Genomic DNA, 13,022 nt, shown 5'->3' on the forward strand with positions numbered 1-13,022 from the left:
ACGAGTAAGTGGATAACGACAGCGTGGTAAAACAGAGACCAAAGAGAGCATCAGATCTAGGCTTGGAGGACCAGCACAGGTTTCCCACAGAACTGGCATCTACAGGACTGATGGATAAAGCCTGGCTAAAGCAGGGGCAGGAGCTGGAGGGCGCAGCAGGGTGAGGGCAGTCTCTGAAATTTGTGGAAGGAGAACACCCAAACACTACAGTTTGTCTCGTTTCAAGTTCATAATGACAAATTGCAAATGGGCACTCAGGCAATCTTGCCTGAGGATATTCTCTAGTATATCCTTTTCCCCATGCTCCCGACAACAGTTTCATACCCCTTCGCAAACTCTCTATTGCATCTCCACTCAACTCCCAGCTGATAACCTTGACTCATCCGTCCAGGAGATAATAGAATATTCACCTTCCCACACCAAAGCCATCTACCGACAGGCACGTGTACTGACGTCCTCGCCTTCCGTCTGGTTAGCGTGGGTGAGCAAACCCCACTACATCACTGGCCAGCCCTTCCACTTGGCCTCTACAAAGCCATCACCTTGCACCCTCCAGGGCCTCATCCCGCAGATACTATCTCGTTCTTCTATATCATAATGTCTTCTTCTCTCCAGGATCATTCTTACCACATTAACATGCTCTGCATCTCCCAGTAGTAAAATATCGTTCCCCCTTTATCCTATATCACCACCATACTGATCGATCTCTCTGCTCCTCTTCTCAGCATGACCGCTTAAGGGATCTCTTACGGACGTGGTTGACACGTTCTCTCATTGCTGCTTCCTGTAGTCCACGCCGCATGAACTTTCATCTTCCCTACTCCACCTTTCTGGCCATGTCCCTGTCACCAAGGGCCTCCATGCCACCAATTCCTGTGGTCATTTCTTAGGCTTCATTTTACTTCACCTATTAGCAGCCTTCAACAGAACTGATGCTCCCACTTTCTTCAGCCATTTTCAGAGCACCATCTCCTGGTTTTCCTCCTTTCTCACTGGTTTCCTCTGTTTGCTACTTCTCCTGCCCTTGGCCTTGAAGTGGCCATTTTCCCCTATATCATTTTTCCTAAAGGATTTCATTATTGCTGTTGTTTTAAATACCATCTCTATCTTCTGGAATTACAGACGCCTGTATCCTATTCCCTGTTAACCTCCTCCCCAAGTAAGCATCTTAAGTTTAGCCTAAATGAAGTAAAATTTGTAAGCATTCTATGCATCTATTGTTCTCATTAGTAGAAATTAGCTCTGGTTTCTTAATTAATTTTTTCATTCCTCACACCAAAACTGTGTCATCTTTGATTTCTCCCTTTACTTTATTACCTCTCCTACACCCAAGTGCTCAGAAACACCTGAATACTCTGCCTTGAAAATACACGTATATTTTAAATATGTCCACTTTTCTGTATTGTCAGTAATGATATTGTTAGTAATGACACAGTATGTGTTAAGTGCTCCCTATATGCTGGGAAGCAGGGAGAGGGAGGGAGGGTTTCTGGCAATGGGAAGGATAATGGTGATGGCTGAGAGTTCAGAATGAGGAGTAACAGAAAGGGACACCTGGGGGAACGGGAAAGATAAGAGGCTGCAGAGGGAAGCCCTGTAAAGGCTCTTTAAGTGTATGATTTGTCCTGAGAGATATGAGACTCACTAAATGGTTTTAGACAGGGAAATAACATGATTAATTTATACCTGATTCATAGAAATAATTTTGTTCAGATCCCTTTTTCTTAGATAGTATAAAATTAAACCTCAGGTTAGCAGGGCCAGATGATTGCAGAGTCTAAATCTTATACCCAGTTAACTGGATTTTACATAGTACATTTCATACTGCTTCTTAATTTCAAAAGAATGTGTTTTAATTTTTAAAAAATCTTATTGAAAAAACCCTTTGATCTGAAGTATACAAGAGATTTCTCACATTTTATAGTACATAATTTAGTACAGAAAGAATTGTTGGCATTAAACACTTTCTCCTTTAAGAGCAGAATATTTCAACAATAACCAATTTTTTATCTAAAACTTTCCTCATTTTCAAACACCAAATCCCCCACTGAATTTTTAAAATATGGCACAATCTTTGATTTGCCTGATATTTTGTCCAATAGGAATCCTGCCAATATTTGTTCTTGGAGGTATCATTTGGTTAGTTTTATATTTATTTTACTTATACTCTCTAATCTAGAATACATTCTTATAGTCAGGTGGTTTTCAGACTTTTGAGTATCAGATGCACACTGGGAACTTGTTTAAAATGGAGATTCTTGACCTCACCTTCAGGCATTGTAGTTCATGAGTCAGGTGTGGGCCTGGAGATGCTTTATCACGCTTTCAGGTGATTCTCATGCAGGTGGTCTGAGGGGACCAACTAAAAACCCTGCCTTGGGAAAAACATTTTATCTCCCCAGCCCTGTGCTTTTCTTCTAGCACTACCCATAGCTTTCAGTTCCTGTGGAGCCCACTGTCCTATAGAATATTAGAAAAATGTGAAGCCTATAACTATAAGTAGAGTTTCCTAACTCCAGAAAATCTCTGTTACAGATATTAACTTAGGCTAACCTTGGCCTTCAGACCCATTTTCTTTTCTTGATTTTTACAGTATGTAAGGAAGCATAATTTTACACACAACGTGTCTCTTTAACAACATGGTTTTATTGCACATGACCCATCAAAAGGCAATTTATATCTCAAGAAGATTAGCCACATAAACAAAACCAAACCAAAACAATCTTTTCATCCAAAAGTCCCTGGTTCTAAACCAGTCTCTAGTCAACTTGCAGAAAAACCCTGTTCAACTCACTTTACACCTCTGTGCTTTGGGATTTCTATTTAAATGGAGGATGTATTTAATTCTGTATCTAGTTACAAAGCATATGGAAGCCCTGAGATCAAAGACAAAATTCAAAGTAGCTCAAAGACAAATACTTAGAATTGTGTGGTTTTCCTGCTGGAACATATCCTCTGAAATAAATTTGTAAGTTAATAAATCAACCTTAGCCTGTTTTACGGTAGATGTTAAGGACAGAAGTAGGATTTGTTTTCATTCAGTCACTTTTCTAAAGAATCTAAATCCACCCACCTATTCTTCAATGATCCCAAATATCTAGCAATGGAAATATCTCCCACCTTTCCTTCCTTGACCTGTGTCTGAGTCAATGCAAGCAACAACCAAGGGGACAGCCTGAGGACACTACAGAGATGGTCATCGGGTAAGTAGTAGATAGTTGACTTTATTTAGGTTGTCCCCAATCAGTTTTTCTCCCCTGTTTTAAATTGGCCAAAATAAAAAGACATTAGAAACATCTTCTGGTTAAATATAGCTCATTTAAGACATGAATTAATGCCACTCTATCAGGAGACTACCAATTGAAAATGAAGGGGAAAAAAGGCATAAATATATAAGTCAAAAAGAATAAAATAACAGGTAAGAGATTATTTGACAAGAACTTAACTCACTTATTCAACAAATATTTATTGAGAACTTCCCATGCAAGGCAGAATTCAAAACTATACATAATCTGATACATATAATTTTCAAATTACTGGTAAAGCAATATTGTCTTGGATACCTCCCCCCAAAGTAGTAAGAAAATGGCCTGCTTCAGATATGTTTTAACATAGCCTGATTTTTCTTTCTTTGAAAATTGTTAGCTCTGGCTGGGTAGTTCAGTTGGTTAGAGCATCATCCCAATATACCAAGGTTGTGGGTTTGATCTCCGGTCAGAGCACAAACAAGAAGCAACCAATGAGTACAAAAATAACTGTAACAACAAATCAATGTTTTATTCTTTTCTTCTCTCCCCGCCCCATTCTCCCTCTCACTCAAATCAATAAATAAAATGTTTTAAAATTGTTATTAAATCCACAGAGCCTTATAATTGATGATATCATAAAATAAAGGAAGAACTTGGAATTTATAAGCAGAAATTTCAAGAAGTACTCCTAGTTTTTTGTTAGTAATGAAAGCAACAAATGTTCAGCCCTCCACAAACATTGTCCATTTTCCCCAGTCATATCAGAGCCATATACTTAATTATGGCTCACGGGTTGATGCACGTAAACCATTTCAGGGTGGGAAGCCTCTTTTTTCTCCAGTGCCTAACCCAGTGCTCCATATGTGGCAGGTGTTCAAAAAATATTTGGAAAATCCGTGAAAGAATGTGAGTTTGCAACTCTACATGGTCTCACCTCCACCTATCCATGTGACTATGGATAACCACTTCATCTCTGTTTGCTCAGCTATGAAATGAGCTTGGAGAAGCTCAACTATAGACTCCTGCCAGCTCTAACCATCTCTGAGTAAGTGAAGTTACTAAGATGTGGCAAATGGGAAACTATGGTGATTTTAGAGGATTTATTTGACATATGTCTTTCTCATGAAAGTAAATTATCTCATAATTGTTATGAGTTGAATTATGTTCCCCTCTCTCCACAAACTCGTGTTGGTATCTTAACCTCCAATATTTCAGAATGTGACTATTTTGGAAGAGGGCTTTTAAAGGGGTATTTAAGTTAAAATGAGGCCATGCTGGTGGGCCCTAAATCCAACATGATTGATGTCTCATAAGAAGGTTTTAAGACACAGACCTACACAGAGAGACAATGTGAAGACATAAGAAAACAGTCTTCTACAAGTCAAGGAGAAAGGTCTTAGAAGAAACTAACCCTTCCAATACCTGGATCTCAGACTTCTAGCTTTCAGAACTGTGAGAAAATAAATTTCTATTTTTTAAACTACTCAGTTTGTGGTACTTTGTTATGGTAGCCCTAGCAAACTAATACAATAACATTTGCTAAACACCAATTGTATAAGAAGGGAAAAAGAGTTTCCACACTTCAGAGGCTCCTTTCATCTCTGTCCCCAAGCCTCACACTTGCTGCTTACATGGGAGTCCTTCTATTCCAAGGAACTCAACAATACTCTATTGTATCACTTGAAAGCTACTCAACATATGGAAGCTCTCTGTGCCTTATAGCTACTTTATATAACTTTACCTAACTTGACTAGCCAGCTGTTTCATCATGCAGAAGTCTTAGACAACTTCTCTACCATTCATGGAAAATCTGTACCATCAAACTGAGGTTGGAAAATTATGGACTTTGAACAAATCTGGCCCACTGCCTGTTTTAGTAAATATGGTTTTATTGGAACACAGTCACACCCTTTTACTTATACTTTGTCTATGGCTGGTTTCCCATGACAAAGGTAGAGTTGAATAGTTACAAGAAAGGCCACGTGGTCTGCAAAGTCTAAAATATATATTATCAGGCCCTTTGCAGAAAAAGTTTATGACTCCAGCCCTGGAGAAAGAGTAATCAAAAATCACAATAGCAGTTCTATTATTAGTGGTGAAGATCGTGGGTTCTGCTTAAGTTAAACAGACTAATAGAGCTGATTTCTCCATTTCCTTGGCCCTTTTGTTGGCTCATGCCATGACTATTTGATTTGGGAGTTGAAAACATCTCTTAGATTAAACCATATTTAATTGACAACACTTAACAAATTTTGACCTACAATTATGGCAACTTTATGTGACTCGACCTGATACTTCAGCCCCCTTCTCCATGCTCAGTTTCAATCTGATCCTCCCTTTGTAGCCTTCCCACTACCTCAGTGATTCTCAATCTTGGTTACATATTAGGTGGCAACATACCAAGGGATGTTGATGCTGCTGTTCAGGATCCACACTTTGAGAAACACTGTGCTGTTATCATCTTCCATGGGCACAGTGCCTAGCTCATAATGAGTCTTTCATGAATGTTTGTTAAATATATAAATGGGAGAACTGTGACAGAAGGTAAAGCTGGTGATTTCTCTATGCTAGATGCTAAGGCTAGAGCAGTGAGCAAGTCAAATGGGCTCTGTCTTCATGAATCTTATGCTCTAGGGAGAAATACAAAGCTTCATGGGTGAATACTGTAATAGGGAAACCAGGGATGCTATAGCAACACACAGAAACCCCCTAACCTAATGGTTCTCTGTCCTCTGAAAAACCCCTTGTAAATTCTGTGCTGTCAAGTTCTGTCGTCACTAGATCAGCTGGAATTCAGGAACAGAACACTCACTTGGGAAAATGGAGAAATAGATGGAGATGAGAGAGAAAGAGAGAGAGAGAGAGAAATGTACAAGTAAGAAAGTTAGTTATAGATTTTTTTTTTTTAAAGTGCTTGACCAGGAGGCTGATCTAGGTTCTTACTTTGGTCTTATTACCACTGCATTAGTTAGCTGGGGCTGCCATAATAAAATACCTCAGACTGAGTGGCTTAACAGCAATTTCTTTTCTCACACTCTGGAGGCTAAAAGTCTATGATCAGCAGGGTCAGGTTCTGGTGAAGTTTCTCTTCCTGGCTTGTAGATGGCCACACACTTATCACTGTGCCATCACATGACATTTCTGTGTTGTATGCACATGGGGAGAACAAGAGATATGTCTTTCTTTACCTCGTCTCATAAGCTCACCATGCCTATTGGATTAGGACCTCACCCTTATGAACTTATTTAACCTTAATTAACTCCTGAAAAACCTTATCTCCAAATACAGTCACCTTGGAGGTGAGGGCTCCAACGTATAAAATTTGAGGGTATACAATTCAGTCCATAGCAACTAGTGACTATAAACATAGCCTATTAATCAACTATAAAACTATATTGTCTCTAATACATCTAGGATCCTAATACTTCCTGGGAGGAAAGACATGAACATGTGAGTGAAGATTATATAGCTTATTCCTCTGCTCCTGTCGCACACATACAGAGAGCATCTTAGAATACAAGAATGTCTCCCTTTGAGCTGCTTAAGACTGCAGAGACACAATCAGACCTGGGTCTTATGGAGAGCTGAGGGTATCTGGGATATCATGGCAGCTGTGATGGTCTAATTGCCCCCAAGGAGACTTCCATTTCCACAGCTCAGTGGCTGTTTCCTCCTGTCCGCTGAGGTTCTACAGACCTTCCCACCATGAGGGGCCTTTTCAAACCCCCATCCATCTCTCTTGCAATGGTTATAGCCTCATACTATCTCCAGTTATAGCCAATTATGATGACATGATTGTTTTCATCCTGGGCTTCATTTCTAGCTTATTTTCTACAAACTAGTATCCAAGACCCTTATTTTTCAAGCCAAGGTCCAAGTAATCTTGTCCATAGGGAAAATCATAAATAATGTGCTACAGTAATAATAGACTAAGGTGAAGTAGAATTTCCCCTTACTCCTCATACTGCAAGACAGTTGCTTAAATTCCTCCAAAATTTCCTCTTTCTATTCCTCTGAATGCTCCCCTCTGAAGGCTCTCTTGGTAGGTAGTAACATTCTATGAATATCTGCTTATCCCCAAACAGTGTGGTTGTGGTTTTAGCTGGGGAAGGAGGAGTCACTGGGCTTCAATCACTGGAGAAACTCCCGGCAGCCAGAGTCAAGCAGCCATAGGACTTCCCCTACCTGATTTACAAAAACTGTCAGCAAACATTGGAATCTGTGGAGCTCCCAAACCCATAAGTTTCAAATCCTTTGGTTCAATACTTGTATTAAGTGAGTGGAATAAGGCATGAAGTAGCACATTCCAGAGACAGAAAATCAGTGATTGGGCTACATGGTGGCCATTATGATTTTAAAGCAGCAGTTGAGTATTTTCGGGACCTACTACCTGACCCCCATGGCACATGTTGACCACTGTTATCACCCTTCTGAAGTTGCCTTGCTTCTTCTTTCCATCAGTGACTTTACCTTTCATCTGGGCACAGTGCCCTTTGGCAGAGTCACAAGGGAGTCTCCTGCCTTTCTACATCCACGATTCCATGATCTCTTCCATGTTTTCTCTTATTTATATCACTATTGAGAGGGAAGTCCCAGAAGGAAAGAAAGAAAGGAAGGAAGGAAGGAAGGAAGGAAGGAAGGAAGGAAGGAAGGAAGGAAGGGAGGGAGGGAGGAAGGGAGGGAGGGAGGAAGGAAGGAAGGAAGGAAGGAAGGAAGGAAGGAAGGAAGGAAGGGAGGAAGGGAGGAAGGAAGGAAGGAAGGAAGAAGAAAAGAAAAAAGAGAGAGTGAGAGAGAGAGAAAAAGGAAAAAAAAAAAAAAAGCCCCAGAACATGACTCAGAATTAGAACTGCAGTAAAAGGAACATTCTCTGGGCCAGTGGGCAAGAGTTGCTTTCTTGCCAGTCCTTCCTATCAGCAGGCAGGCAGTGCCTCCATTCAGACCACATACATCATTTTGAAACTGACTGCAGTTGGCACTTTAATTGGCATCCTTCCTTCGAAGCTGACTTTCAGATCATCAGTGGTTTTGTCTGAATACCCTGGTGCCAAGGTGAAGTGACAAAACTTTGCTCACAAAACAATATTCTTGACAGTGTTTTGTCCTGGGCTATTGAACTGTCTGACTAGAGGTGAATACCGAAGAATTGGTAGCTGGATGGGAATAGCTAGGTGGGTAGATGATGTGATAGAGCAAGTACTGCAAAATATTAATTCTAAAATCTAGCAGTGAGTGTGTAAGTATTTGCTTTAAAATTATTTCAACATTTCTGGATGTTAAAATAGTCACAAAATTTTGGGGGGAAGGATGAGCACAATATCAGCAGTGAAGTTAGTGGAAGACTATAAACACTTCAAAGCTGAGCATGAAGATAAGAATGTAGAAGTTTTATGTTTTTTTAAATTAAGTAACTTGTTATAGTTAATTATTTCCCTACTCAATATTTCCCAAATTAAAGACATTAATTTTATGCAATAGGAGACATGATTAACATTTTGAAGATCTTAAGTGAAACATATTATCAAATTCCAAACCACTGATCACTTGTAAACACAGAGAAAGCATGGGCTTCGGTGTCAAATGGTGAAGAGAACATGTTGTGCCTCTTCCAAGTTACTACTAACCTCTCTGAGCCTTGCTTTTCTCATGTGTGAAATGGGGAAGGGAGAGGAATAATACCCACATTTTTAAGTTAAAAAGTTTAAGTGCTCTGCAAAGTACCTTATACGTGTTATTTATAAAAGGTATAAAACAACTTTTTTTTTTAATCCAGATGTTTCAGGCAAGCTCCCTCCCCAGTCCCCACACCCCCCAGATGTGGCCAATACTATGTGAATAGCACAGCTGGAGCCCTTTTAATGCCCCTGTAACTCATCATACGTTTAATGTTTTGTTTTGTTTTGTTTTTTCACTCTTGGGGGAAAAAAATGGAAATAAAGTATTGTGACTCTTAACAGTACTTCTTAAATAAATTATATAAAATCTGCATGTACCTATCACAGAAAGATAATTTGCACGTTATTGAAACAAATAAAATATGTCACTCCAGCAAAGTTCCTGTGAGAAATCTTGGTTCCATGTCACTAATATTGCTACTACAGAGCAGAGTGGGACTTGCTATTTTAACCTGCCTCCAAACAGAAATGGAACTACGGAAGCATAACAAGGCAGTCCCAAATGCAGTGTCTTAAAATAAAATAACAGCCATGAATCATTTCTTGTGAGCCCACATTCCTGCTTCTCTCAGCTGGGTTTCCTCAAGCACCCGAAATCCAGCTCTGCCTCTGGATCTGGTGCATGGGTGCTGAACTTCTTCCCCTGGTGGCTCTATAGAGTTCCAGAGGAGCAGGCAGGTGGGCACAGTCTCCAGAGACCAGGGCTGTCACTTCTTTTGTCATCTCATCGTCAGCAGCCGTCCGTCTCGAGAGATGATGGTGTAGCTTCTTAAGAGTCTATCTGCACCGCCGAGAATGGTTGTGCAGTCCGACTCGGGAGTGACACGGTATCTGTCTCCTCCCGTGTTGAATCGACATCTTGCGATGACGCTGGAGTGTCCTCTCCAGTGAAACTGAAGCTACAGAGCCTGGGCAGGGTGATATGGAGGGTCTGCTGTTGCCCATGCAACAGACCCCCCCTCTCTTCGCAGCTGAAGGGTCCAAGGGAAAGACGGAATCAATACAGCTTGGCTTCAGGTGCGCCGCAGGAGTTGCCGGTGTTGACTACAACGTCAAACCGCCTTAGGGACTCCGGCTCCAGATTTTCTGTCGGGGTTTACTCCCTTAGCCTTTCCCCTGAAGAGGTATGCCGCAAGGCAGCGGAGGTTTTTTGGAATCAGAGTTTTCCTTCTCTGATGTGCCCTGACTGGAAGATTGAACCAGCGACACTTAGCTCGCAGGCCGACGCTCAATCCACTGAGCCAAACCAGCCAGGTTTGTCATCTATTGGTCAAAGAAAGCCACAAGGTCAGCCAAAAGTCACAGGGAGGGAGAATGGGCTCCACCTCTTGATGGGAAGAACTATATAGTCACAGGGTGAAGGGAGCTGAATAATTGTAGCCACATTTTGCAAACTGTCTATCAAAGCAGTCACCACATCACTCACTTTTACCCCGGAAGATGCTACTAAAAACGGTCAGTGCATCTTCCTCCTTAAAGCAGCTGTGCAGCTGTGCACCAAATCCTGGTTCAGGATTGCCCGTCAAAAGCTAAGAGTTGAAACAAAAATGTTTTATGGAAAGCCAATGGGATGCTACCTGAATATTTTATAATACTTGGGACAGATAATATATAGCAAGAGATGATCTGTCGGCTAGTCTCTGAGTGTCTTAATGCCATGAAATTGATGTCTTGATGTCATGGTTTATCTTTAAATAATCACAATAGTTCTAACTCAGAAGACAGTGACTCCCGAATTAGATGTGAAAGTATCTTTTCCAATTGGCCGGCACATGGGCATGCATGAGTGTTACAGTGGGAGGGCCAATAGCATCTTGATAAGTGGCTTTCGTTTAGCTGAGATCATGAAAGGCCAGGAGTGCCTGGTTTCTACAGGAGTTGCCCGTGGATGAGCTGCACCCCACGCCATCTTCTGGATGCCTTAGCTGGAAGTAATCTTTCTCCCTTCTGACTTCACAAAGCATTTTATTCTTATCTCTCTTTTGACACTTACAAATGTCTCCATTATCTCTTTGGATGTAGCTCATCTTCCCTACAAGATTTTTATGGCAGATCGTTTTTGCTTTTGTCTTTGTATCTCCCATAGCATTTTGTCAAGTGCCTCCTAGTTATTGGAGCATAGCACGGCTACTCTGTATCTGCACTGGGTGTTCATGGCTAGCGTCCATTCTGACTGCTCAGCAGGCATGCTGACCACTGCCAAGCGCACACTCATGTGCAAGCCACCAGCAACAGCACCAGCAACAACGGCAACACAAATTCAGTTAATTCATAAAGAATCAGTGGACACTGAATCCATCATCATAGTGGTCTATAGACACCAAAGGTCCTCCTATTACAACATAACTAGATCTTACATTTCAACAAATATACTTATAAAATAATTTAAGTCTAACAAGAAAGTAGGACAAATCTCTAAGCTCCCAACCCCCCAACTCAAAGAAGACAGAATAAGATGATGAAGCATAGCAGACAAAATCTAAATGGTAAGCAATAAGTAACTCCAACAGCTGAAGCTGCCCAAGGAGAAAATACACCAGATCTGGAATATGGAGGTTTCTGTGTTAATACAAGACCCTCAGAGTGGACTAAATTTCTTCTAAGTTGGTGGCTGTGGTAGACAAAATTCTAAACATGCCTTTTCCCCCAAGGTTTCTGTACCCTGGTTACTCAATCAAATGCTGATCTTGGTGCTGCTATGGAAGAATTTTTTACCCATAAGTTCCAAGTCAGTGGATCTTAATAGAGATTCTATTGGTGGGCTTGACCCAAACAGGTTAGCCTTTAAAAACAAAGAATTTTCTCCACAAAGTAGCAGAAGTGGAAGTCAGAGAGATTCGAAGTGTGAAGGGGATTCACATTGTTGGCTTTAAAGATGTAGGGGGGCCTCATACAAGACCTTAGAGAATTCTCTAGAAGCTGATTTGTCCCCACCTGACAGCCAGCAAGAAAATGAGGACCTTAGTTCTAACCAACCACAAAGAACTGAATTCTGACTCACTTCTGGATGAGTTTGGAGAACCTCCAAAAAAGAGCTCCCTCTGGCCAACACCTTGGCTTCAGTCTGTGAGGCACTGAGCAGAGAACCCGGCCAGGTCCTCCTGGACTATGGGCCATGTAACTGTGAACTAATAATGAATGGGTGTTGTTTGAAGTTGCTAAGTTTGTGGTAATTTGTCATGCAGAAGCATATGACTATGTAGTTAAAAGGTGTGAAGTCTAAAGAGGAGAGGGAATGTGAGAACTGCTTATAAGGAAATCTGTCATCAGGAAAAGCCGAGGTTCAGCTAAGGCACAGAGGTGGAGGCAGCATTAAAGTTGAACGTGTGCCCGTCAAAATGAGACAATGTGATTAATGCTGCAGATGCCATCATCAAATGTGGGAGTCTGGCTTTCTTTTCTTTTCCTTTTGTAAAATCAAGGGATATATAAATATGTTTACATTTTATAAAGGTAACTTTTCATAAAGAGAAGATAACACAGGCAGAGGGAGGTAAATCTTCCCCGGTTCCCCAAACACCCCCACACGGGCCCAGAGCTCCGGCCGTAGACTGCACTGCCACCCTAGAGTATGGATTTGGCCAGGCATGAAGACCTTTGTCCCTTCCTGGCTCTGTCTCCTACCTGACACTGTGGCAACCTTGCCTTCCTGCCTATTTATCAGGGGCAAGGAACTAGCGCAAAACAATACCAGTACATTCTTAAATGTTTGTTGTGAGATGAAGGGATGTGAAGGTAAATGTCCCAAGAGCACCCTCAGCAAGCCCAGCTACATGCTGGCCTGAGGTCCATACCTCCAGAGTTTCCTACATGACAGAGGGGAGCATCAGGGGGCTAGAGAAGAGTCTGAGGTGCATCTGAACACAGGTCTAGGACTAAAAGAAGAAATGTGGGTCCTGTACATGGTGCTGCCACTATAGCCTGGCGGTATTGGGCCACTTCATCTTTCTGATCTAATATACTGTGTACAGCCCTGGCTGAGTAGCTAAGTTGGTTAGAGCATTGTCTTGATACACTGAGGTTGTGGGTTCAATCCCTGGCCAGGGGACCTACAAGAAACAACCAATAAATGCATCAATAAGTGGAAAAACAAAGTGATGTT

The sequence above is a fragment of the Furipterus horrens genome, unplaced genomic scaffold, assembly GCF_987537825.1.
Source record: "Furipterus horrens unplaced genomic scaffold, mFurHor1.1.pri manual_scaffold_6, whole genome shotgun sequence".
NCBI classification, from domain to species: domain Eukaryota; kingdom Metazoa; phylum Chordata; class Mammalia; order Chiroptera; family Furipteridae; genus Furipterus; species Furipterus horrens.